The sequence below is a fragment of the Silene latifolia genome, chromosome Y (genome assembly GCF_048544455.1).
Source record: "Silene latifolia isolate original U9 population chromosome Y, ASM4854445v1, whole genome shotgun sequence".
Lineage (NCBI taxonomy): Eukaryota > Viridiplantae > Streptophyta > Magnoliopsida > Caryophyllales > Caryophyllaceae > Silene > Silene latifolia.
This window is the reverse complement of record NC_133538.1, coordinates 291,017,072-291,044,718: the sequence shown is the minus strand read 5'-3', so window position 1 is coordinate 291,044,718 and position 27,647 is coordinate 291,017,072. Positions and strand designations below refer to the sequence as shown.

Here is a 27,647-nt window from a genome sequence, read left to right as displayed (position 1 = left end):
TCTCTTACACATCAACCAACTAACAGAAATAGGACACAACATAGAGAACTCATTTGCATAGGTACCACACAACGAAACATCAACTTGATCAAAACCATAATCTATAAACAAGTGCAACATAACATTAAGATTTTACAATCCTACCCAACTAAAAACATGGTTACGTCCTCGTAACCTCTTTTCAACTTTCATATACGTAAGCAACAAAATCACCGGCAACAACATGTAACGGAAAAGAACACATGGTAAGAAATTGCGCATTAACATTAAGGTCGAAAACAAGGTTTTATTATGGAATTAGCTGCTTGTCAATAAGTAACACTTATTACTTAGCGCATTCTTAACTTAAAACACAACATCAAACTAAAAGAACAACAAGGAAAGAGCCAAAGTTTTACACGGTTTCATAACAAACCGATTATGGTGTTACTAGTTCTAACATAACAGTCCTTAGATCGCGCTTAATCTGACTCTGGTGGCTTAGACTCAGGCGTTCCTTTCTTCTCCTATCTATCCCGGTCTATAACTCTTGGGCCCTTTCTAGGAAAGTATTTACTATAGATGCGCTCGTTATCATCGTCAAGCTCGCCAGTCCGCATTCCATCCCCTGTGACTTCTATGTCATTCCCTTCCTGGTTCACCTCCTCCCCAATGTCAGGTCTCGGTGGTTCAGTCGTACTTTCGGTATCAGGTACATTAGCATAAAATTCGTACCTCAGGTCGCCTGATATAAAGTCAAAGGTATGCTCGGGCGGGTAACTGGCCCCGTCGCAGTAATTGGGGTCACGGCATAACCTCATGCAATGGGTGGACAGCTCTCTCATATAGAAGTGTTTGCTGTCCGTTAGTATGCCAGAGTCAGGGATAGAATCGATAAGGGTATACGCTCTTAACTGAGTATTAGTTAAGTACTCAGGGTGTCCATTATGACCATACTTGTCCATGGCAGCACAAAGTTTCTCACAATGCTCATTGAAGTCAGCATCAAGTGACATGTAGCAGTCTCGTGGGTGTACATTGTAGGGATCCATCCTACAGAGTGGAAAGCTAAACAAATTAGGACACAAGGGTGCTACCGCAGAAGGGTGTTAAGATAAAGGATTCATTCACGAGGTTTAAATGTGCGAAAGTTATATAACAAGTTTTCAAAGTAGCTGTTGTAGTACCAAGGTTTTGGTCAACTCAAGATTATCACAGTTCGCATTATCTACCAGAGAACAACAACCTTAGAAATATCAACCATAAGGATATACGTATACCAGCATACAATTTAACATTGACCCCACCAAATTCCTCTCCCAAGCCCAAAATTATTACTAATTCCGAACAATTGATCCATATGCGCATTCATTCCGCCCTACTACTAACAATCACCAGGAGTATTACAACATGCGGTGCATATGCACTACTTAAACACTTTGAAACCATAGAAAACATAACATGTAATCAAAACCATTTGACTCATCAGACATGCAACACGAATTAGTCAGTTTGCATGATATAAATTCTGAAAACATATTTCCCAATAAAAGTAACAACATATGATCCATGACAACAACAACATTACTTCCATATCACACATGTGTTTAACATTTTAGCAACCATATCGTTCAATTGTGTCCAAAGAACTTAGTATAACTCATTTTCAGCAAAACAAAAGATATCGCATAAATAGCTTAAACATATACATTTGCCATCATATACTTTGTAGAACATTATCTATGAAAAAGATTAGCAACTTGAACAACTTCTCTGATTTGCACGATTTGAATAATTAGGCAACTCGTAGGCTCAATTAAATGTAACTATAACGACTATCATTTAAACCAACGCGTATCATGTGAATCATCAAAGGGTTATCCCATTATAATTGCCAACATAGTTATCATATGCAATCTTCATTAGAATATAATTGATAGCAACGACTCGAGAATATAGATATGTCAAATGTCATGCTACATCAAACAGTTTCCTTTATATCACGCCCATACAATTGCAAGAATCACTTTAGCATTTTATGACAATATAATAACGAGCATATCAAATAAGAAATAACAACACTGTTTATTATCATGTCATAGGTTTAGGTTCAACTGAAATAATTTAATGCGATGAAGGTAATAAATATAACTATGGGCACACAAACTCACATGAAAGACATTAGAACTCCGATGACATCCTACATGTGTGAACATTTAGACATACTCATTACTACCCTCCAGGTGTAAACATTTAAGCATAATTATTATAAATATTCATGCGAGTATATTAGAACAATCAAGTTATCATTTAACGCCACCAACTTTACCAAGATATGACAATATAGTTTTATATTTATATATATCCGACCACTATACAAATATGATGAACACACCAGAGATATTACAACATGCTAAACATATATAAAATATGCAAACAACTGGACTCGTATAAAATATTTCACCCTCGATTAAGAATCTAATTAAGCTATTCAATTTCACTCATACTATCATGCCAACAATGTTATCAACTAAACTTTAATTTTATCACTTGTTAAGATACCTAATTACTTAACATGCGTGCTACTATCATCATATAAAAAAATTATAAGGTCACATTAATAAGCCTCATGAAATAACCAAACAATTGTATGAAAACTCAACATAGAACGCACATTTTACAAGTCATGATTCACGTTGTAACTTCCAAAGACCACGAACACTTAACCGTTCGATTAAAACTTGATTCATATTAATTTTATAAAATACGGAGAGTTAAATACACAGGGGAAAAAGAATTAGGTCTAAAGCACAAAAATTCCATTTTTAAAGAATTTTACAACTCAGTTGGTCCAAACAAGTATGTGACAGCAATTGGTCCGAAACTTGGGTCAGTTTGCAAAACTTACCATTTAATATAGAAACATCAAGAATTTTCGTGGCTTATCAATTTGGAAACATATGCAAATCTTATGATCGATGGAGTTGGAATTATGCAAAAATTATTAATACAATTTAGATGAGGATTTTTACAAAATCGTTGGTCAAAACATCACTGCACAGGAACTTCCTGACCACAGCGCACTAAAATATTTATTACTCCTAATCCGTATATCCTATAAGCATGAAACCAACGCCAAATGAACACTAACTCACGAGGCTACCTCTCATAAAATTTTAATCCATAGACAACAAACAGAAAAGAAATGACAGTAAGGTCAATTATAGAGTAAAATCAAACAAAACGAGTTTCAGCACTATGTCATTCTTTACTATGTTACAAGCTCTTATGAACATACTATGTATACTAACCCATCCCAACTTAAATCTCACACTTTGTACTTACGTAAACATCTATCCCATAGAATCCCTTCGCATCTCGATCTACTCCTTACATCTAAATCACGATTGCTATGACTAGAACATGCAATTCAATAGTGTTTCTGATTACTATCACAATACTATACTAGCATGGCTTCGGGATCACATAACCGCATATCGCTAGACATAATATCACTATCAACACGTCATTCAACATCCATCCAGATAAATATCATCAATTCGCAATTATTTTCACGCTCACGATTACCACAATCCAACACTTCATTGATTATCAATCTGAACACGAAAATTTATTTCTCATCTCCACAACATCATATGATCACGTCATCATTCATACAAAATACTTACCGTAACGTTGTCCTGCAGCATGGTTAGAATATATGGGTCTCAAGGTGTACATCCACTCGATTATATCCAAGGTTTTCCTTCTAACTACCCCATTCACTCAATTTCTCTCGGGTTACCTGGTTCAAAACTGAGAGGGCAAAAGAGTACGCATTAAGGGCGCCTTCTTAACCGCACTGTGAGCTCCTAACAGTTTATTCCCAGGGGTTCATTTTATTTAGACACATCCTACGTTTATTGGGTTCATTGGTTTAGGCCTAAGGATCGTTCGCTCTGATACCACTTTGTAACACCCCGATTTATGAAGGAGCCTCTAGCAAGACATTCCCTAATAAACCTGACTGTTACCATCTCGGTTACCCGAGGTAATGAATAACAAATTAAACTCCAAGGCAATTTACATAATTACTTTAACTTAATTATTACAAAACCTCTTTTACATCAAATTACTAAGAACTAACATGAATAAAAGTGAAGGTCTTCTACATAATGATCTAGCTACTAAGTCTTCTGATCCAGTGTCTCAAGCCCATCAAGCTCCCATCCTATCTCATAAACCCAAAGACTCTCCCAATATTTGGATCATCACATGTGTTCACGAATACACAGGGTAAACCACGAGGTTGAGTAGGGTAATACAATGCAACAAGTATGTATGATATGCATGCTCCTCCATCACCACCACCATCTCATCACAACTCATAACTCGGAACACCCAGCCATACCGATCCCCGGTAGACTATATATCGACCGTAGCCGATCTGCCAGCTCGCAGCTGAGGACACCAGGGCAAGTCCTGCAGAACCCGCCTGGGCCTTATCACAACATCATCTTCACCACACCACATCACCACAATATCCTCCATCTCCAATGCATATGAATGCTCAAAAGAAATTAATGCAACACAATATATAAATCATTGAACTGATCAATCATAAAATCATGCCGGTCACCAAATGTTGTGATAACATACTCAATACGATCAATTCAGTCAATCACCTTCCAATATATGAATCATAACATAAATCAACAATCACGAATCAAGTCAACGTTCACAGTTTGGTCATATGAAACACAAACAAGTCAACACAATTCAACATCAACGATAATAAGTCAAGTGTATTTCCCTACCTTTTCGCAATCCAAGCACACACAAGCAATCACTTATGATCCTTCACATATCCATCACCTACATAACATAATTATGTGTAATTACCACCTACTCAGTCAATTAATCATGTACATAACCTAGACTCATCATAACTTAATAGGAATATCAATTTAAAGAACAAACACGACTTTTCCTGATTTTCCTGCTCATGGCAGACTCGGTATAAAATGAATAACTAATTCCAGAAAATTCGAATTGATGCAAACCCAATTGAATTGGAACCCCATGAGTCTTAGCTACAAATTATATCAACGTGTTTTTCTCAAATTCCAAACTTATCAAGGGTTTTCAGACTGATTTCCAAAAACTGACAGAAACCGTCGCATAAAAAGTATTGATTCATAAAACGAGTTTAAAACATTATTTTTCAGAAATTCCAAATCCTATTATCATCTCGACTTTATAAATATGATGTATGAAGAAGCCTCATAACTGAATCGACATAAAAATTAGGGTTTCAAATCATTTTCCACAACCAAATCAGATTCGCGGACTTTTCAGCGACATGTTTATAAATAATTTACCTAGGACAAACCATAAGGAATTTGACTACGAGATTTTATATGCATAAACTAGACATCAAATAAATAGGACTCTCTTTTCAAACTTTTCGAAGAAGACGATTTTAAAACAGTATAAACAATGGAATGAAATCGAATTACAAACTGGGAAATCGAATTAGGTTGAAATCGATGAGAAATCTTCAATCAATTGAAAGGCTCGACAATTGTTCTTCCTCTCCCTCTCTCTAGGTTTAGAAATGGTTTTATGAATGATAAAATGACATTAGAAATGACTCAACTGTTAAAAATAAAACCCTTGGCCAAAACATAAAAGAAACCGTCAACTCGCTGAACCGGTTTACTCGGTCAAGTGCACTCGGCCGAGTAACACACACTCGACCGAGTACCAACCAAGTACTCGACCGAGTACTCCAACTAAAATAAGGAGTATTACAATGTAAATGGGTAATACGATTCTTGACCCAAAAGACAAAATGTGATGTAACCCGACTCAACATATACGATATAAACCCGACTTAATAACATTCACGATATTACGATGCAACCAATATAAAATGTATAATGACTAATATATATAATAATATCCGTTTACTCGATTATATAAAATACGGGGTATTACACCTATTATAATAACCAAGGGGGCAGTCCATCCCAATTTGAGGTGGACAAGTCAAAATGTGCTCAATCCTACCCTTCCTCCGCAGCAGCAGCAGCCATATGTCCCTCCTCATAAGGCTTTCATAAGCCTCCTTCCTTCCCTACACCTAATCAAGGTGCATCATCCTCAGGTGGGGTGAGGGAGTTATCTGAGTTGAAGACAATGCTGCAATCTTTGACAAAGCAATGGCAACTATGTGACCAACAAAAAGATGCATCCATCAAGTCACTTGAAACCCAAGTTGCCCAATTAGCCGCGAACCAATCCACGATGAAGCAGGGTCATTTACAGTAACAAGCAGATAAAAATCCACATGAAACGGTAAATTTAATTAATTTGAGGAGCAGTCGTTCATATGAGGGACCGGAATTGCTGAAATTAGACCCGAGGAAGGTAATTACTGCTGATGAACAGTGTACTGTTGAAGAAAAGGAGCTGACGACAAAGAAAGTACTCGATCGCCTAATTTCTGGGGGTCGATCGAGTAAAAATGCTGAAGAAACGACTCAATCGAGTGGAAATTCTATTCGATCGAGTGAACAGGAAAAAGAAGAGTTCGATCAAGTAAATAAATCAGCTCGATCGAATGATTTTGTTGAAGATTCTACTCGATCGAGTACTAATTTTGCTCAATCGAGTGATTTTGATAAAGGTGACCTTGATCGAGAGCCTGCTAGTGCTCGATCGAGTGAAATATCGTCTAGAAGACCTCGTTCGAGAGGAAAGAAGTCTCGTTCGAAGTATTTAGAGCTTGATCGGACTGATACATTGGAAGAGAGGAACAAGGGCTCGAGATACCCATCACGGTGCCCTTCCCGAGGCGTTTGCAGAGTACTAAGGCTAATCAACAATTCGGCAAATTTGCCGAACTCCTGAAAAGCTTGCAAGTCACTTTGCCATTCGCCGAATTGCTGACACAGGTACCCTCTTACCTTAAATTTATGAAAGAAATTCTATCACGTAAGAGTCACATTAACGACCATGAGACGGTAGCTTTGACCGAGGTAGGGACGGCCCTAGTTCAGAATAAGTTACCTCCCAAACAGTCAGACCCGGGTAGTTTTTCGATTTTGTGTCACATTGGTACCCACTTAATTGATAACCCGGTATATGATCTTGGCGCTAGCGTGAGTGTCTTACCACTGTCTCTGGCTAAGAGACTTGGTTTGACATAGTTTAATTGCACAAATATGACTGTTCAGATGGCCGACCGTAGTATATCACGGCCACTAGGTGTCATAGAAGACATACCTGTTAAGATTGGGAGATTCTTTATTCCCGGTGACCTCGTTGTATTTGACATCCCCGAAGATACCCATACCCCTATTATATTAGGGAGACCATTTTTATTCACTGCTCGTGCAGTGATAGACGTCGGGGGCAAGACATTGACTTTCCAGGTTGGTGACGAGGAATTGATATTCCATCAGTCTAAGTCCCGAAGGGCTACCATGCAAGCTCAGCCTTGCAATGCCCTCTCTTCTACTGACCCTATTATTGACACTCCAAATGAAAATTTGGAATATTGTGTTGCTATCGTGACCCCTCCGCCTCAGATTGAGAGCAAAAAGGAGGAGAGTTCGTCTGTTTTCCTTGCTGCAGGTACATATGAAAATATTGAAGGAGCTGTCAATGGTTATTGTGCGATTAATGTCAGTCAAAGTGGGAGCAATGATGTAAAGCTGGTGAGAAGGGAGTAAGGACGAGAAAAGTTCGCGCGTATGTGGACGTCAACTATTCTCCTCCTAACGATTCAAGTTCAAGCTCATGGAAATTAAAGAGGACGATTAATGTTGCTGAGGTGACGTCCTCCAGTCAGAAGCCCTCCAAGGGGCTATAGAATTGCTTTGAGAAGTGAGCGGGGAAATGCCCCGTGTAACAAATTGTATAAACAATTTTTAATTTCTTTTGGATTTGTTTATTGCTTTTAATTAGGACAATTAGAGTTTAGACATTTTTAGCATAGATTAGAAGACTATAGACTGTTACTTTTCATATTTAGTATTTTGGTATATTTTTGCCAGTGTTTTTATGCAGGTTTGGGGAATTATACGCAAATTCAAAGGCTTACCTAAGGAAAAAAGCTCGATCGAGTAATTTTGTACTCGATCGAGCGAAATTTGTTCGATCGAATGATTCTATACTGCTCGATCGACAAAAGCTGAAAAGGGGAGTACTCGATCGACTAACTTTTTACTCGATCGAGTGGATGCATACAAGAAGTTCTCGATCGAGTAGTTTTAAACCACTCGATCGAGTGATTTTGTAAATGACGTGCAGGGAGTATCCTTAACTTCTTCCCTTTTTACTCTTAATTCATTTTCTTCATCATTATTTCGACTACCCCCATTATTTGCGATCAAACACCCCCAAATCCTCCATTTTGTTTGCCCATTTACCAAATCCACCACCTACATTTTGTTTATTGCTAATTAATCGTCATTTTCCCTCTATTTCCCCTTTGATTCTCGTTGCTTTACACGGTCAATTAGAGGTTTTAGGGTTTCGCGGTTTTTCGATCAAAAATCGCCCAATTTGCTTGTTGATTGTCGATTAATTGCTCTTTGTAGGTTCCTTATCATCAAGTAAGTAATTCCAATACATCTTTGCATTTTAATTTCATTAATTTTGTTTTTATGAAGTAAATTAGGAATTAGGGTTCGGTTTTCATCCTCGGACGAATTTTTTCGACTATCATTGTGTTCTTATACTTAATCTACCATACTTGATGATTAATTCCCTCACCTCATTGATTTTTACATGCTTAATTCGAATTTTATGGGAAATTTGCGCTTAGAGTTAATTTCAGTCGAAATTCTCGACTGTGAATTGGATTTTTCCTGCTGCCATATGCCTAATTTGCTTCAATTGTTGCTTAATTTGCTGCATTTGTCATCAGCTACCCTTATCTTATCACTGTCTATCCGTCTTATTCGAATTTTTTGAGGAAAAATTTGGAAGTTAGGGATGCCAGTCGAAAACTTCGACTGTTTAGGAAAAATTCTCTGTTGTTTTCACGCTGTTTTCTTATCTGTTTCCCCTGCCCTATTTGACTAGGATGGATTCTAGCTCTATGCCTTCTACGAGCTCCGCTGCCAGTCCGTCCTTTTCTCTGTCTGAGACGGTGGTCCCTGCTGATACTACCGTCTCCGCACCTACCAGTACCCATGTGTTCTTTTTTTCTGCTACTGGTACTGTTTTTACACCTGCTAGCACTGCTGCTAGTTCCGTTTTAGCCACAGTTGCTAGCACTGCTGCTAGCCTTTCTTCCTCAGTGGTGGTCTCTGCTGCGTCCACTGCTTCAGCTTCACTTTCACCGGCAGCCGCAGCTGTTTTCAGAGCGGTTCTAGTTCCTCGTACCGTCAGTGGACGGTCTTCTACTTAAGGTTCTAGAGGCTGCGGTCGTGGTCGTGCTACACCTGCTGCTGGCCGTGTTACGATTCGAGTGGACGACACCCTCGACTCCCACCCTGAGTTCCCGCAGGTAATTTTTGTTAATGGTGTACATCGTACTAATTTTATAACTTAGTTGACTGCGAGTTTCTCCCTACGCGTTTTCTTTGTCGTACGTCACTTGAGAGGCTCGGTTTCTATGAGCCTGTTTGTGAGCTTTTACAGGGCATGGGAATTGCCGGACTTATCACTATGAGTGGCCATACCATTCGGGAGCTGAGTCTTGAGTTCTTCAGCTCCTTCACCTTCTCCTCCGGGGCATACGACGCTTCCCCCACTAGCCTTTCTGTGTCTTTTCGGTTGTTCAACCGGACTTTTTCGATGACATTGGAGGAGTTTGGTACTAGACTCGAACTTTCCTCTACGGGCGCCACTGTCGCCCCTAGGAAGGTCATTCGTCAGCTTTGGCGGACCTTGGCCCAGACCACCTTTCCCGAGCGAAAGCTCGCTCAGGTCCACCTTCCCCATGCCCGTTACTTTCTTAGACTGACGGGGGGCACTATTTTTGGCCGGAAGGAGCCAAACAACATCAACAACAACGAGCTCTCCATATTAGGCGGTTACCTTCAGTGAATCTTCCATTAGAACCCATGTTGAGTACATTCTTTGAGTCTTCATACAACCCATTCCAAAATTGTTGGACTAGAAACCATTCGCTTAACCCATGATGAGGACAAGAGCGACATGTATCTTTGAACCTTTCCTATGCCTCATATAGAGACTCTTCATCTCTTTGCTTGAACCCGGTGATTTGGGCTCTTACCATGTTGGTTTTCTCTAGAGGGTAAAACTTCTTGTAAAAGGCAAGTGCTAACTTCTTCCATAAATCAATTCCAAGAGTGGCCTTGTCTAGACTCTTCAACCATTGCTTTGCGGTTTCGATCAAGGAAAAAGGAAACAATACCCATCTAATTTGATCTTGTGTTACCCCCGTTTGGGAAATAGCATCACAATAGTCACAAAAAGTCTCCATGTGTAGATGAGGGTCCTCACCAGGAATCCCTCCAAATTGTCTTCGTTCGACTAATTGTATGAATGCGGATTTGGCAATGATATTATCGGCCAAGTGGGGTGGTGTTGGAGTACCATTGGGTAGGTTCTCCTCGGATGGTATGGAATAAGATGAAAATTTAGGCATTGTAGGTTGATTTTGTGGTTGGTTTGGAATTGAGTTATCCTCTCGTTGTCTTGCAAAAGGGTTGGTATACTCAACACTATTAGTTTGGACGATACCAATGTCCACAAGTTCTCCAATACCCACAACTGTTGAAGTACCTCTAACAGTTCTTCTATTATTTGTCAAATTTCTCTCGATTTCGGGATCAATTGGCAAAAGATCGCCTTGTGATCTCCTAGACATGCAAAAATCAAACAACTAGAAAACAATTAAAACTACCTTGTGGAGTATGACTTCCCCAAGGTTAAAAAGGACACAACTAAAAACAACAAATGATAACAACTCAATTGAACACCGTTCCCGGCAATGGCGCCATTTTGATTTGGTGAGAAACGTGTTGTCTAAGCTCTCAGTCAAACAATATTTATATTCTCAACAAACTACTCTTAGTAGAGCGGTAAGTAAAGGCCAGATCCCAAGTAACGGATATTATATTGACTTATTGGTTGTAAATAGCTATGTCTTAGTACCACAGTTTGGGTTGAGGTTGAGATTTGAAATCTAAACTACTTAACAAAGGAAACGTATATAAATAAAGGACAAGCAATGTAAGCAAATAGAGTATGTAAACAATTGATTTAAGCACTAGGGTGTCGTGGGTTCATAGGGGAATCATGATGAAATCACATAAATAAGTTACATAGATGCAAGCAATTTATTGTTGTAATGGAGTCGAGTTAGTTTATATCTTACAATTCCTAGGAAGTTTTAGGTCTCGGAGCCGAGTCGGTCACAAATTTGCAACACCTACATCGACTTAGTCCTCCCTATTCAACTATATGCATCGTCTAACAAGCCTTGAGTTGGTTTATGTCTTACACGTCTTGTTGAAAGGATAAGAGAATCATGCTAGGTTGTCAATCAAGGATTTTATCAAGCATAACATGTGCATAAGTTGAAACTACAATAAGCAAGCATTCATATGAACTTACTAAGAATAGATCTACCCCATGATTAACTCCCCTAATCCCCCAGTAGCCCTAGTTAGGGAACTACTCATTCATTATCATGGTAAACATGCATGTTAACAATAGTGTCAATCAGCTTATCAAACATAAACATGATGGAAGAGTAAAGCAATAAACAAGGATTAAGTAAAGAATAATGAAATTGTACCAATATTAAGATGAACAAATAGAAAGGAAATAATAATAGAAAAAAAACTTGATTGATGATGAAGAGTTGTCAATTCTCCAATAAACGCAAATAATCTTCAATTACCCAACTAGATCTAAGAATTCTTGAACAATAATTAAGAAAGGATTAAAGTGTAATTAATATAATTGATATCTAATCTCTAATTTTCTACTTAATAACTTGTCATTACAAGGAAGTATTTATACTAAGTACAAGTATTAGGTTAATTAAAGGCTTAAATGACGATTAAGCCCCTTAAATGAAGTCCAACGCCTTGCAAGTCCTGGCATGGGACGCACGATCTGCCTCTGATGGATGCCCATGCTGCTCTGTGGGACGCTAGTCCTGCCTTGGAGACGCCCGGGCTGAACATTGGGACGCCCGTCATGGCATTGGGACGCCCGCCCTAAAAGGCAGTTTTGCTTCTTCTTTCATTTGGCTGCCCCTCAACTCGTGGGGATCCTTGAGAGGTCATGGGGATCCTTCATCATTTCCCATTCACTTGTTTTATTGAGTTAGGCCTTTAGTATTGGTCTCCTCCTTGTTTCTTGGTCGTTAGCGATCAATTTAGCTCCGCTTTGCTTTATTTAAGCAAGGCTAGCACTCCTCTCCTACCAAGGGCACAAAACCTCATAGAATATGCAAAATGGGAAGCTAAGGATAAGGAACGATCCTAATGCATTCTAGAAAGCATAGGAACGAGGCTAGTTAGGGGACTAAATGTGCGTAAATACGAGTTACATCAGCTTTCTTACGAAAAGGTTTATTTCTTGGACGTCTTTGTCAGCTGGTTCATATCCTAACCCGAAGGGAATGTTGAGGACCTTGGCCTTCTTCAATGGGGGAAAGGTGTCTTTTAGTGGGTTCAGAGACATTCCTCGAAAATATCTGTGGTGCATCATGATGCAACTGACTGTGAGGTTTGAGAATGGGTGGCAGTCAAAAGATGTTGGGTCATCAGTTAGGGCATTCACAACTTGGAATCCCCACATTTCGTCGTTGATTTACTCAGTTACTTGGGAAGCTATCCATTTATTCATGACAACGCGGATAGGGGATGCATAGATGGTGATTGTTTTCCCGTCAAAGGGGACCCTAATCATTTGGTGGAGGGTAGATGTCCCGGCTTTGGTGTGATGGATCCAAGGACGCCCTATGTGCATGTTAAAGAATGTTTCAATGTCGACCACTTGGAAATTATCTCACCTTTCCAGGGGTCCAATTGTGACGGTTAAGGTAGCCAAACATGCAATTTTGCAGCGAGTACCGTCATCATCGCAGACTCCTTGGTCGGTTGGGACAAGGTCCGCTTCCTTAATTTTCAATTTGCATGCAATTTTGAGAGGGATGACATTCACAGCAGGACCGTCATCGACTAGGACCATGGGTACATTCCTCTTCAAACATTATACAGTTATATATAATGTCAAGTTGTGGTTTTTTCGAAGGGAGGGATATCCTCATCGGAGAAGATGATGGGGTTGCTTAACTCAGCGATGTATTTTGTCATGTGAGCTATCACTTCATCAGGTGAGGTGGTGGATGGTACTGTCAATCTTCCCAATGCTTGGAGTAGGACTAGACGTTGTTCGAATGACGTGACTATCAGTTTTCAGATGGATATTTCGGCTTTGGCTTTTTGTAGTTGTCTAACGATGAATTTTTGTTGGACTTTTGGTTGGTTGTCAATGTCTGGGATGACTTGATCGTCCCATGTTGGGGGTATTGTTCGTTCTTGGGTTTGGATTTTTGTAGGGATGTCCAAATCGGGTGAGATGATCAACTTCCTCAATTTGCTTTCCCTTTTCAGAGTAATGTAAATGTCATCTACATCATCTCTCCAAATGCCATTGACTTCGGGGTCACGAGCGAACCTTGAGAGAGAGTTCCTTAGTGGGTAATTTCTATGCCAGAATGGACGTGGAGGTGGTCCACCTTGGAATCAGAAGTTTTGGGTGTTAGGGGGACCCTCCCTTAGATATGGCGTGGGTGTTGGTGGGTTAAAGATTTCTCGGAGATGAGCATCTTCGATCCGGGTAATTCTTTTTGAGAGACTAACAGTGGTTTTTTCGATTTGTTGAAACATGGCAAGCATGGATGCGGCGCTGGAAATGAGCATACCGTCGGGAAGGTCATCCCCTAGGGCGTTGACTTCATTTTCAATTGGTAGGATGAGGTGCGAACAACCCATAATTGGTTCATCATCTGAAATGGCATGGATTCCCAAGGGGTTTGTTTTGTTGTTTGGCTTTGCAGGTGGGGGTAAGGGTAGTTGGCCCTTCTGAATCATGTGCTAAATGGCGTGTTTAAGCAGTAGGTTTCGGTGTCATGGATTTTGCCTTGGTTATATTGGCAATAGGCGTTCGGGTTCCAGAAACGGGTTATCTTTGCTTCAGGTGGGTCCGGAGTGGGACCAATCGGTTGCTGCTTCCTTTGATCCATTAACCTTTTCAGAGCACTAGCATATGTTGATCCCAAGTTGGTGAATGTCCTTTGAGGACGTTCATCCTTCTTTGCAGTTGGCTCTAGGAGATTGACTTCATCAATTTTTTTGGTTTGACCATAGGTACGGGTTCCAGTTGTCGTAGAACCTTAGTAGCCTCAGCCAATGGTATTGGCCACAACGCCTCTGTGTTGATTATCCTTAATACGGGTTTCCAGGATTTGCAGATCATGGAAATTTTTGATGTTTTTGTATCTAAAAAGGTTGGCATACACTGGGCGAAGGTTGTTTACGAATTTCTTCACTAAGGTTGCTTCACTCGGTTTGCTCACTAGTTGGGTGCTTACCCTCCTCCAACGGATTGGGAATTCGGTGAATCCCTCTTTGTCATTTTGGGTTACCACCTCAAGGGTGCCGCTGTTGGCTTGAATATAAACGTTGTCGGCGTATTGCTTAGCAAATTCAATGACAACTTCATCCCAAGTAGTGGTACGCTTTGGGTCAGAGGAATAGTACCATTAACGAGGGATTGGTTCCAAAGAGGACAGGAAAATCTTGGTGAAGAGTTCATGCTCGACCCTTTTGATGGACATGTAATCCTTAAAAGCTCGGATATGGTTAACAGGATCCTCAAACCATTTGAATTTGGGTACATCAGTTAGGGTAAAGTTATCAACCAATTGGTCCCCAACGGGTTCAAATCGGCAATTGTTCTCAATGTGGATATTGTTTCCCCGGGGTAGGAGTTGCTCTTCCAACAGTTTGAGCCTTATATCAGTTTCAGTGAAAAATGGAGGGTTATCCTCTCCAGCTTCCTTTTCCTTACTTTCCAAGGTGTCAATACGGATCCCAACGGTCCAGAGTGACTCTGAGAGCGGTGAGCAGACTCGCTAGTTGGTTAGTGCTGAATTTTTTGTTGTTGTCTTTGCTGTTGGACGAAACTGATGATGGAGCCATCGTCTAAGGAAGAAAAATGGCTCACGTTACATCTCAATCCGACACATGCATCGTGGAAAGACAAGACGAGGGTGACCATATATGGTGCCTCAGTGCTGACTCGACTGTTGGTGCCACAATGTCGACAATACTCAAATCTAACATAATGGCGTGATGCCGTTGAACGGGTCTCGACGGTGAGATGACTCATAAGTGAAGACCCATAAGTACGTTTGTTTTAACTCGGTATACACAGGGTTAAATTGGAGTGAAGGACTGATATTTCAAAAATAGAAATTTTCAAAAATAGATTCCTTTGTTTGTAGACGGCTTCCGAAAATAGGAATTCTCGGGAACCGGTTTGGTAGGTCGAAACGATTGTCTTAAGTTTATTTTCAAAAGACAAATTGAGATAAAGTTGCGATGGCTTTGAAAATGGTGCGTTGTTTTCTAAGTCGGTTTCGAAATCCAAAAGTTGCGTGTTTCTGAACATCGAGGTTTGAAATTGTTGAAATTATTGCGGTCCTGAAAATAATCCGTTGCTTTCGAAGACGGTTTTGAAAACAATGCGTCGTCTTAAGGGTTTGAAATATTTTTGAAAACGGTGCGTTGTTTTTGTGATCCGAAATGGCCATTATGTCGGCGCGAAAGTGCTTTTGAAATTATTGTGAAAGAAACGAGTTTTGAAATCGTCATTACAACGGTATGAGAAAGGTGTTTTTACAACGGTCGACAAAAGACAGAGGTTTTGAAATTGTCATTATAACGGCGTAAAAAGGTATTTTTGCAATGGTTATGAAGACCGAGGTTTCAAATAATCGTCATTATGATGGCGTAAAAATGTTTATTTTTGCAACGGTCGGCAAAAGACCGAGTTTATTTTGAAATGGCCATTACGACACCGTAAAAAGATGTTTTTGTATGTTTTAGAGATGAAACGGGAGGACTTATGATGATCACATAGCACATAAGCACTCACAGTTCATTATATTATGCTCAATGCTGACACGGATTTTGGTTTGATAAGAGTGGTTATACACCAAGCGATCAATCCTCGATCTTCGAGAGGGATGCCAATCCAAACAAAATGTGTAAGGTTGGTGCCCTTGCCTGGTTCACGTAGGAAGTGAAAGCTGTTTGACGAAATAAAATGTGTATCGTGAATAGCATACTTGATGCAATCGGGAGTCGAAACGCGGGGTTGAAAAAAATCACGCCGACAAGACGAGCCGATTGGTCGATAAAGGTTAGGTTGTGGTCCCGAACAAGTAACCCGAAATATGCCCATAATATCAATTAATGCACTTTAACCCCGACCTCGCTTCGAGTTTCACCATCTAAAGCTCACAATGACACAAGTGTCCTAGTTGTCCCTAGCGGTATCGCCAATCTGTGGACATGGGTTACCCGCACACTAATCTGTGGACATGCGACAGTTCGAAAGCCATGTTCGAGGACGTATAAAAATGCTTTTGACCGGATCGCTTTAGATCGGTCGGTTTCGTCTCGATGAATGTCCCGAAACGATACAGAGATATTCGGAGTCGCCAACAAAAAATTATGGGATGCTTGGAAGCCGTTCAAAACCACTTTGTACCTCGGTCAAATGAAGAAAAAAGCGGTGCTTGACGTAGGTACTAAAGATAAGGACTCGTCCCCCTTTAAGCATCCTATTGCAGAATGACTCTCGTTGCCCTGGATGAGGTCGTCCACTATCCAAAGGTTCTGATTAAAGGGTGAGGGTACGAATTGGGAAGCCCTTTTTTCGGACACCCAATCTGTAACACCCCCTTCTTACCTGGCCAAGATAATTAGGAAATGTTACCGTCTCGGTTTCACGAGGCAGTGAAATCAAAATTACAATTAAGAAACTATTTAAAGAAATAACAAGTTTTGTGATTACATAAATGTAAACAAATGAATAAATGTGAACTATACATATTACATGTCGACTACCATCTTAGTCATCGATGTTATGCTACTCGACTCTGAGTCCAAGGCCCGGCCCAAATCCCGATCACATTAACAAGCAAAACCTATACTTAACCTACTCTCCATATCATATGGATCGACACGGGCCATCCCGGAAAAAGGTGACAATTACACAGATACACAAACGTCAGTTTCACTAAATAAAGTGAGACACAACTCAAAGTGTGTGAGTATGCAACATGACTATGATATGAATATGACGCTATCAAACAATCACCACGATGGTACTGGGAGACACCCAAACGTACCCACAACCACCACAGTACCGGGACACACCCAGATGTACCGACAACCAAACTGGTACCGGAACATGCCCAGACATACCAACAACCGCAAATAGGTATCGGGACACCCCTAGACGTACCGGATCCGGAAACAAACCGGATCCCCTGCCAGACGTCGTGTCTCAACCACACGAGTCCCTCTGTACTCAAGTCATTAATGTGCACATCTCTCTTGGAGTGGGAACCTCCAAGAGGCGACTCAAGCCAAAGACGGTCTCCCAACCATCTTCCGTCTCCATAACAATCACAATATCATAACCAACCTCCAACATATACAACCATCACAATATGCAATACACAATATACAACATGATATGCCAAACATGCGATAAATGTCAATTCCAACACATATGAGATTCACGAAATCCTCAAATACCAATATGAGATGCAATACGACTCGTCCAATGGAAGTAATGACAAATGACCCATTGAAAAATATACACAATATCGAAACTGAGTAGGATAAACCTATGTTTTAGCAAATCCCGCTAAACAATAAAGCAACCAGATACAAATATGCTCCTCCATAAATTCGCCACCTAATTATGATACTTAAATATAATTACTAACTAATCTAATTACTAATTAAATACGAATTCAATTAATTAAATAAAAATCCATCTTAAAGCTACCCAAAGCCCGCAAAACGACCTAACACCTACGGCCAACCACCACCTACCACCGGTGGCTGCCACCATGGACCACCACCACCAATCAAGGTGGCCACGGCCAGCAACGAAAGCCACCATGGCTTCCACCAACAATGAACAACAACACCAACACCAACACCAAACAGCAACAACACACGACCCAACCACAACCGGTCGCCGCCAACAACCCTAGGGTGCCCCTGACAATCGTCGCCGCCAGCAACCACCACGCCTACCACCATAACCAACAACAACAACACACACAAATATAACCCGACTAACCTAACCCGTGTAACTCCTTTTGACACCCATGTTCGCCCACCTAACACCACCTATTCCACCTCCCATTACCACCACTTCAACCCCCACTCAACCCACGACACAACCCACTCAAGGTCAGCCCAAGACAGAAATGAAAGGTGGGTCAAAAATCCGTCTTATGACGGTTACACAACACAAGTAGAAAAAACACCTATTGCGTCAGTGGATTTACGTCGGTTCTACAAAAACTGACGCAAAAAGTACTTAGTTTTTGCGGGAATGCAGTTTCGCCCTATAGTCAAGCTTTTTGCGTCGGTTTTTCAAAGAAACTGACGTATATAATGCGTCGGTTCTCAGTAAAACTGATGTATTTGATCAAATACATCAGTTATACTACGAAATCGACTTATTTGATATTATGTTTTTGCATCAGTTATAGTTGAAACCGATGTAAATGATGTTTAATAAAAAACCGATTAAACACACTCATCAGTCATCACAAAACCCTGATCACAACTCCCCAACAAAACCCATCCTTTTTTTTGCTCTCTAGACACCAAATCCCCAAAAATACTCCACCGCCTTACCACCACATCCTTACCTTTCTCATCGACGGCCGCTCAACTCTCTTATAGGTCGCCGGCGAGAACCTCCTTCTCCCATATCGTCTTCGATTGGAGTCCTCTTTCATCTCCTGTAGAATTTTTGCTCTTTTCAGGATGCCGTCTCTTTGGACGTGGTTTGGTGGATGCGATGAGTTGTTCTTCGTTTCTGAAATATATTGTTAACTCCTAAATTGGCAACTTTCTTCTTTCCCAGTAAGGTCAAGTTCTTCATTTCAGTCTTCTTTTCGTTTGAGGTTTATTAGATTAAAGTTGTTTTTACTTTATTATTTTTGTTTGCTTCTCCCTGATCTTTTATCTCTGTTGGTTGGATTGTTGTTTGCTGTGTCTACATACCCTTATTGTCAATGTGGGGGAAAGGAAACCCAAACTTTTGGTATCTTCTTCTTCTTTTTCTTTTCACATCCCTTATTTCAGTCTACTGAACTTATAATAGCGCTTCCATTCAAGTTTTCGATTTTTTGGGTTACTTGAGTGTTTGGACAATTGTTATGTGAAATAAGTTTGTAGATTAAGGGTGTGTTTGGATTGAGTGATTTGGAGGGAAAAGAAACGGAGGGAGAGTATGGGATTTAAACTCCCTTGTTTGGATAGCAAATAAGGGTGGAGGGAAATGGAGGGGGAGAGATTTAGAGGGATACATTTTCCCTCCTCCAAGGCATATCAAAATCTCTCCACAATAGGCAAGATTTGGAAGGAAATTGTATCCAAACACCCACTCCCCATTTGCCCTCCCCTTCCCTTACCTCCCTTTCTCTTCCCACCTTCCCCCTCCCCTCCCTTTCCCTCCACTTTTGCTATCCAAACACACCCTAAATCGATTGATTGTCGTTGTTCGTCTTACTTTTAAGCTGCTTACTTAACACTTTATCAGCTTGAGTTGTGATTGGGCCACTTATGCGTTTCCTAATAACGATTAAGGGGATCTGGCTGTGTTGTTTAGTTGTTACCTGTGTTAAATACTCGAAAACGCTGACTGAAATGTTAAGAGGCAAAGGGAATCATGAGAGGAATCAATGTTTATTTTGGTTTTCATAGTGGATAAGTTTTTCTTTCACACCAATAATTTATTTCTATTCTTTGTCGTGGGTATAAACCAGGATTTCAGACGCTTATCTCTACAATTGATGGCCATCTACTTTGTCTTACGTCATTTTTGTGTCAATTTTCTTCTAGTTCCTTTTAATATATTTTTGTCTTTGAGACGCTTATCTCTACAATTGATGGTCCTAATTCTTGACTTTTAATCTTGTTGTGTATATAATTCAACCTTTTTTGATTTATCAGTTGGGTAATATAACAGGAAATGAGACTGATCTACATTGCTTTATAAGCTTAGGGTTGTTAGTCACGTCTTGATGTCATACAGACAGATCTTTATGTCACGTTTTGGGAAATTTTCTCCTCTGAATTAAATCAACTTTGTTAACTTCTTATTGGTTTCTTGATATAAATTTGTTCTCAGTGCCTTTTCATAATAGATTTGGAGCCAATCTTTGGTCAACTTTAGTCCGGATAGCTTTATCTTGAAAAAGAATAGAGAAAATACTAAACATGTTTCACCTTCCTCTTACTAATCGTGGACAATGGAACTCGTGAAGGACTAGACAAGTTCTTAAAAGCTGCTAGCAATGATCCAGACTCCGTTTTTCATTATGAATTTATGCAAGATTACAAGGTTGTCATGTACTTTCCATTTGCTTTGTTGCTGCGAGTCTCATCTATTAATTATTAACATCATAGGATTGTTGGCTGAGCGCATATGCTTCTGTGACTGCATATACTTGCTTTCCTTCTACTTTATGTAATTTCCCATGGTTTTAGTATTCTCCATCTCTGAGCAGCTGACCCTTGTTATGCATGCTACTCTAAAAAATATAAGTTTAACCAATCCATCTATAAAGCTTCCAGATGCTATTTGTGAGTGTTCTACATCATTGCTAATGTTTGTGTTCTCCTATTTGATATGCTAGGCCACTTGAATAATTTGGATGGACATATCGAAGAAGTAAGAGGAACTTAAAGTCTTAACTTTCTGTTAACTTTCACATTTTAAACCGTAACGGTATATGGAGTATCACATCCTCTAATCTTCTCTTTAAATTGACCAGGTTCCTTACTTTAGTCTACCAGCTAATGATCTGGTTGATGTCATTGGCTCATTGCTCCATTGTGCTACATTTAATAGTTAGCTTTTCACTTTCTAACACCTAAATAATAGCTAAAGTCTCCATTGTCTTGTTAGCTATGCACTCCTTATTGCTTACTCCTATGATGAAACCGATACGAGAATTGTGTTACCAATTCCAGCATTCTCATTAAGTATGATGAAATTGTGACCATCTGTGTTATGAACTCCATGAAAATGGATGATACTTTCCAGATGAATTTTGATGGAGGCTTTTCCTAGAACAAAATTTGTTATGCCACAAGATAACATTTGAAATTTCAATATTTTAATGAGCCAAATGACCTCAGATAAATTCAAGTGAGACAGTCTGACATCATGGGGATTTTGATTTTTGAGGGTTTAGTATTTTGTAGATCAGTAAGCCTGTGATCACCAGGCCACCAATAATCATGGCATTTATGGGTAGGACGTACTCCCTCCATCCCAATCATTTGCTTACGTTTTATATTCTTTGTGAGAAGGAGTATTTTAAATAAAGGTAAACAAATAATTGGAACGAAGGGGGTAGAAATTAAAATCAACGATATTTGTTATGTTCTTGGCTCTGTCATTAGGATTGTTCATTTATTTTTCAATACTGACATTCTGAAGTTGCAGATTGTGGAGAAAGGACTAATGACTAAAGCTGATTATGATGAAGTTAAAGTAAAGCCTGGAGTCTGTTTGAGTATGGACAAGTTCATCTACTTTCATACTTTTCTTGACAACCTGGTTGTCGATAGTTATCTAATAACTACTAGACTTTTAGGTGATCCTTCCTTCCCTGACCTTCTACTATGCTTTTTATTATGATTTATCATAAAATTAATGAGCTAAAACATTCTGAACTTGTCCCGTGATAGAATTTTTCTATATTGAACCTCTGTGAAGACAAGAATCAATATTTTTGTTTATATTTGGGGCAGGTTCAACAGCCTCACAACTCACTCTACTCGTTGATTACCCAACTAATAACATGGTGCTCCTAATAGCCTTAATGAAATATTTATCCTTTTATATTTACTAATTCTAGATTTTTTTTCCTCTTTTTTTGTGAAAACAGATCACAAGAGTTGTTGATGACATTTGAGTAGGGGTTTCACTTCAACACTTTTAATTCTCGGAATTATAAGGTAATAACTTATGAAAAGTGAGAGATGTGTGTCAGGTCCAATAATCCTATCTCAAAAGTTAATGAGGTAATTATTGATGCTCAATTTGCTGAATCCGGCTGTTGACATTGGTACCGTAGACTATGGAACTGTCTATTGTTTTTACTTGGCCTAATTTTATTTCATCTCTCGAATATTGACATCGTGTTACGTATGCGGTCTCGATCAGGGCATTCACGGCAGCGATATGAACTTATTATGGTTGTATTATGAAGTTTTGTTATTGCTGCAGGATATTGTTCGCTATCTTCTCGCTTGTTCAATGACTGGAGCAGACTAGGTTGCCATGTGATGTATTCCTTTACTACCCTGATCGAGCACTATTGACTTGATTATGCCCGGTTGAGACGTTGAGTTGTGTTAGGTTTGTGGCATCTAGTTTGGATTGATATATAGTTTTATGTAAGTTTACTAGATATTTAGAGAATATTTATTATAGATTAACTTAGTAACTAAGAAGTTTGTGTGATTATTTGTACTTTGGATTGTATTTGGAACGTTGTTGGATTGAATAAGATGTAAATTTGTTTTACATGTGATGTATTAATGGTTGGTTGGATTTATTGTTGCTGGTTTTAAGTTTTGGTTTCGGATTGTGAGTTTTATGTAATTTCGACAGCAAATTTATATATATATATAAAAAAAGCATTAATAAATTGTGTCGGTTCTTGAAAGAAATGATACAAATGAGAAAAATGAATTGGCCCTAAAACAAAATATCAATTGCATCAGTTATGATAACAAATGAAGCAAAAAATAAAGAAAATGCATCGGTTCTATAAAGAATTGATGCAAATGTTGAAGCATTTGCGTCGGTTATATGTACAATTGCGTCAATTTTTAAAACAAAACTGACGCAAATAGTGCTTTTTTGCGTCGGTTTTCAAAACACAACTGACGCAAATGGTGAACTTTTTGCGTCGGTTTCACAACTGATGCATAGCAAATACGACCCCTCGATATACGTCAGTCCAAAACCGACGCAAAAGGTCCTCTACAACCGACGCAATAGGGGTTTTTTCCATCAACAATAAATACCCAATAAAAGGCTTGGTCAAACCACCATTTGGGCGGTCAACAGAGGTCCGAGTGGTGGTTGATGACAGGTCAAGGTCGGTCAAGGTTGAGGCGGGTCAATGGTATTAATTAAATAATATATTAACAAGTTTAAATCGGTATTCCATTACGATCTCGAGGCGGAGGGACAAAATCTCCATTTTCTCTTCCTTTTTCTGTCCTCTCTTTTCTCTCATTTGTGGGGTTGATTTTGTTAGGATAGGATGAGGATTGTGTTGGGATAAGGTGGGTGGATAGGGTAGGGTAGATTATATAAGGTAGTTAGTAGTATACGTATATATATATATATATATATATATATATATATATATATATATATATATATATATATATATATATATATATATATATATATATATATATATATATATATATATATATATATCGTATTTTGTATTATTGATATTATTATTACTACTTATTATTACTATTATTATCATTATCATCTTATAATAATAATAATAATAATTGTTATTATTATTATTATTATTATTATTATTATTATTATTATTATTACTATTATTATTGTTATTATTATTATTATTACTATTATTATTATTATTATTATGATTATTATGATTATTAGGATTATTATGATTATTATTATGATTATTATTATTATTATTATTATTATTATTATTATTATATTATTCCGTCTCATATATAACTCGTATAAACAATATAATATAAAATATATAATTATTAAATACGGGATATTACACAATCCCGCCTGCGTTAGCGGCCTCTACAGATCGATCATGGTTGCTTGTGCAAAAGTTGATAAAACGGGTTAACGCATGAATGCACATCCAAAAGTTTCAACCTAACATGTGAACATTTTGATGTGACTCATATTTGAGCACATTTAGTCCCCGAATTAACCTCGTTTCCATGCTTTCTAGCATATATTATGGTCATTTCTTATCTGTAGTTTCCCATTTTGCATATTCTTCGAGGTTTTGTGTCCTTGGTAGGAGAGGATTGCTAGCCTTGCATTTATGGAGCAAAATGGAGCTAAATGGATCACATCTAATGACCAAGCATCGAGGAGGAGACCGACACTAGAAGCGTAAGTAAATAAATGAAGAGAAATTGGCAATGATGAAAGATCCGTGCATCCCCAAGACAATCCCCACAGATTGTTAAGGAGCCAAGAACAAGAGAAGAACCCTGTACCAGGATCCGAGCGTCCTGAGCTCAGGATCCGTGCGCCTCTAAGCCAGCCCGAGCGGATCTTCTTACAGGACCAACTGTGCTTCAGGCAAGGACGCGCGGATTTCCCTGGGAGTTGCTGCATGATCCGCGCATGTCCCTCGGGATTAGCAAAATTGTCAAGCTTCTCCTAGGGTCTTAATCGTCATTTAAGCCCTTAGTAACCCTAATCCTTGTACTTAATTTTAGTATAAATACCCTACTATACTACGTAGATTATCATCTTAGAACATCTAATCTCATCTTATCATAATCATTCTCTTAATTTAGTCTTAATCAAAGTTGTAATACACATTTCAATATTAATCACATCTTAATCTTTCATTAATCTCTCAATTGTTCTTAGTTTTATTTGGGTAATTAGAAGATTATTTGGAATTTATTGGAGGACTGACAACCTTCCATCTATCATCAAGTTTACTTCTATTATTCTTTGCATTATTATTTGGATCATCTCAAGTAGGTATAATCTCTTTTACCTTTGTTTAGTTATTGTTAATCACATCATTTATTCAACATGTTTTGCTTTGTTAGTATGATTGACAACCTTATTAGCATGCTAAACTTGATCATGAGTGAGTAGTCCTTTAGCTAGGGTTAATGGGGAATTAGGGGAACAATCATGGGAATTAATCTATGCTTAATCTAATATGTTTTCATAATTAATTGCTTGCTCGTTGTGATTTCAACCTATGCACATGTTATGTTTGATGAAATTCTAGACTATGAAACCTTGCATTTTTTACCCATCTCTTATCTTTTCAATGAGGCTTGTAAGACATAAACCAACTCGATCCTCATTAGACCATGCATAGAGTTGAATAGGAAGAGACTAAGTCGACTTGTAGGTGTTGCAAAGTCTTGACCGTCTCGGCTCCGGGACACAAATCTTCCTAATGATCTATTTCCATGATTCCCTTATGAAACCATGACACCCTAGTGCCTTTAATCAATTGTTACAAGCCCCTTTTATTGATTTACTTTGTTTTCATTAATTTACATTCATCTTGTTGATTAGTTTAGATTACATCTCATCTCAACCCAATTTGTGACACCCTAAGACATAGCTACTTGCAATTGAAATCTTAAATCGATACCCGTCCCTTGGGATCCGAACTTTACTTACCTCTTTACTAAGAGTAGTTTGTGAAGTTATAAATATTGTTTTGGTTAGGTAGTGACAACGACTAAGCACTAAGCACAAAAATGCCTCGACCAAAAAATGGCGCCGTTGCCGGGGACGGTGTTCAATTGATTTGATTTTCATTAACTGTTTTTAGTTGTGTCTTTCTTTACCTTGGGGAAGTCAATCTCCTCAAGGTTGTTCTAATTGTTTTCTAGTTGTTTGATATTTTGCATGACTAGTAGATCACAAGGTAATTTGTTACTTATTGATTTCGAGATTGAAAGGACCTTAACCAACAATAGAAGAGTTGCTAGAGGTACTTCAAAAGTTGTAGGTATTGGAGAGATTGTGGACATTCAACCAAATAACATTGAGTTTGTCAAACCTTTTGAAAGAGAAGGAGAGGATAATCCAATTCCAAAACAACCACAAAATCAACCCAGAATGCCTAAATTTTCATCACATTCCGTACCAACCGAGGAGAACCTACCAAACGGTACTCCTACACCACCACATTTAACCGGTAATTCCATTGCCAAATCCGCATTCATACAATTAGTTGAGAGAAGTCAATTTGGAGGGATGCCTAGTGAGGATCCTCATTTACATATAGAGACTTTTTGTGACTATTGTGATGCAATTTCTTAAACCGGAGTTACTCAAGACCAAATCCGATGAGTATTGTTTCCTTTTTCCTTGATCGGTAACGCAAAGCAATGGTTGAAGAGCCTAGACAAGTCTACCCTTGGTATTGATTCATGGAAGAAGTTAACACTTGCCTTCTAAAAGAAATTATATCCTCCGGAGAAGACTAATATGTTAAGAGCCCAAATCACCGGGTTCAAGGAAAGGGATGAGGAATCATTATATGAAGCATGGGAGAGATTTAAGGACACTTGTCGTTCTTGTCCACACCATGGACTTAGTTAGTGGTTCCTTGTGAAACAATTTTGGAATGACTTATATGAAGACTCACGCAATGTTCTTAATATGGGATCCAATTTGAGGTTTACCAAAGTTGATGACAATCAAACATAGGCCAAAATCGAAGAGATGGCGGTTCATAATTCCCAATATAGTAGGCCTCGAAAGGCCACTAGAGGAGGAAAGCATGAGGTAGATTCCATCACTCAATTGGGTGCTCAACTAAGTGCTCATATCGACATCATCAATTTGAAGTTTGAGAAGGCCATGGCTAAGCTTGATGAAGAGTCCAAATCACCCAAACAACATGTTAATGCTATGGTGGCATCATTCTCAATTCTAAATGGAGTATGTGAAAGTTTTGGAACCTTGGGACATGATCAAAATGAATGTAGGTGAACAAATGAACAAGTTAATGCTTTCCAAGTATACAAGAGTGGTCCCCCTTATTTCAACTACTATAATGAGAACACCAAATTCCATCCAAATCTCTCATATACAAGCCAAAATGTTCAAAATCCTCAACCAACATACACTCCACCTCCAATGAGAAACCAAGCTCAAAGACCATTTTTCAACCAAAGCCAAGGGTATCAAAATCAACCTTCCTACAACCAATCCAATGACCAAAGCTTTGATGTTCAAAAAGCGGTCCTCCAAATGCAAAAGAACCAAAAAGAATTCTTCACCCAAATGCAAAAAGATAGCCAAGCTGAAGAAATCATCATCATCAACATACTTGCCCACACCAAAATGTTAGAGACTCAAATGACCCAATTAGCATCTTCCAGCTCCCAAAGACAAAAGGGACAATTACCTCCTCAAGGTAACGCACCCACAAGACATGAAACGGTTAGTGCCATCCATTTGAGGAGCGGTACAAGATATGAGGGGCCGAAGAGGCCAATTGATGAAGATATTGTAAGTGCTAGTAGCATGCAAGGAGTTGTGGAGAACTCTAAGGAGGTAGATCCTACTACCAATGAACTTTT

General features: G+C 38.9%; 1 long non-coding RNA gene, 1 other non-coding gene and 1 pseudogene across 4 annotated transcripts; 2 read left to right on the top strand and 1 right to left on the bottom strand.

Annotated features, from left to right (window-relative positions):
* The first annotated feature begins 10,130 nt into the window (after positions 1-10,130).
* On the top strand, positions 10,131-10,229 carry LOC141635727 (small nucleolar RNA R71; annotated as a pseudogene).
* Positions 10,230-18,867: 8,638 nt separating this feature from the next.
* LOC141626442 (uncharacterized) lies at positions 18,868-22,848 on the top strand. 3 transcript variants are annotated; one of them, XR_012536025.1, is made up of 4 exons: positions 18,868-19,174; positions 20,948-21,913; positions 22,208-22,277; positions 22,549-22,848. It is a non-coding gene; the product is annotated as an uncharacterized LOC141626442 (long non-coding RNA). The 3 variants fall into 3 exon arrangements; XR_012536024.1 differs by having other exon boundaries at positions 20,948-22,123; XR_012536023.1 differs by lacking the exons at positions 22,208-22,277; positions 22,549-22,848 and having other exon boundaries at positions 20,948-22,167.
* Positions 22,849-26,547: 3,699 nt separating this feature from the next.
* Positions 26,548-26,654, bottom strand: LOC141636631 (small nucleolar RNA R71). The gene has a single exon (XR_012541234.1). It is a non-coding gene; the product is annotated as a small nucleolar RNA R71 (small nucleolar RNA).
* Positions 26,655-27,647: the final 993 nt, after the last annotated feature.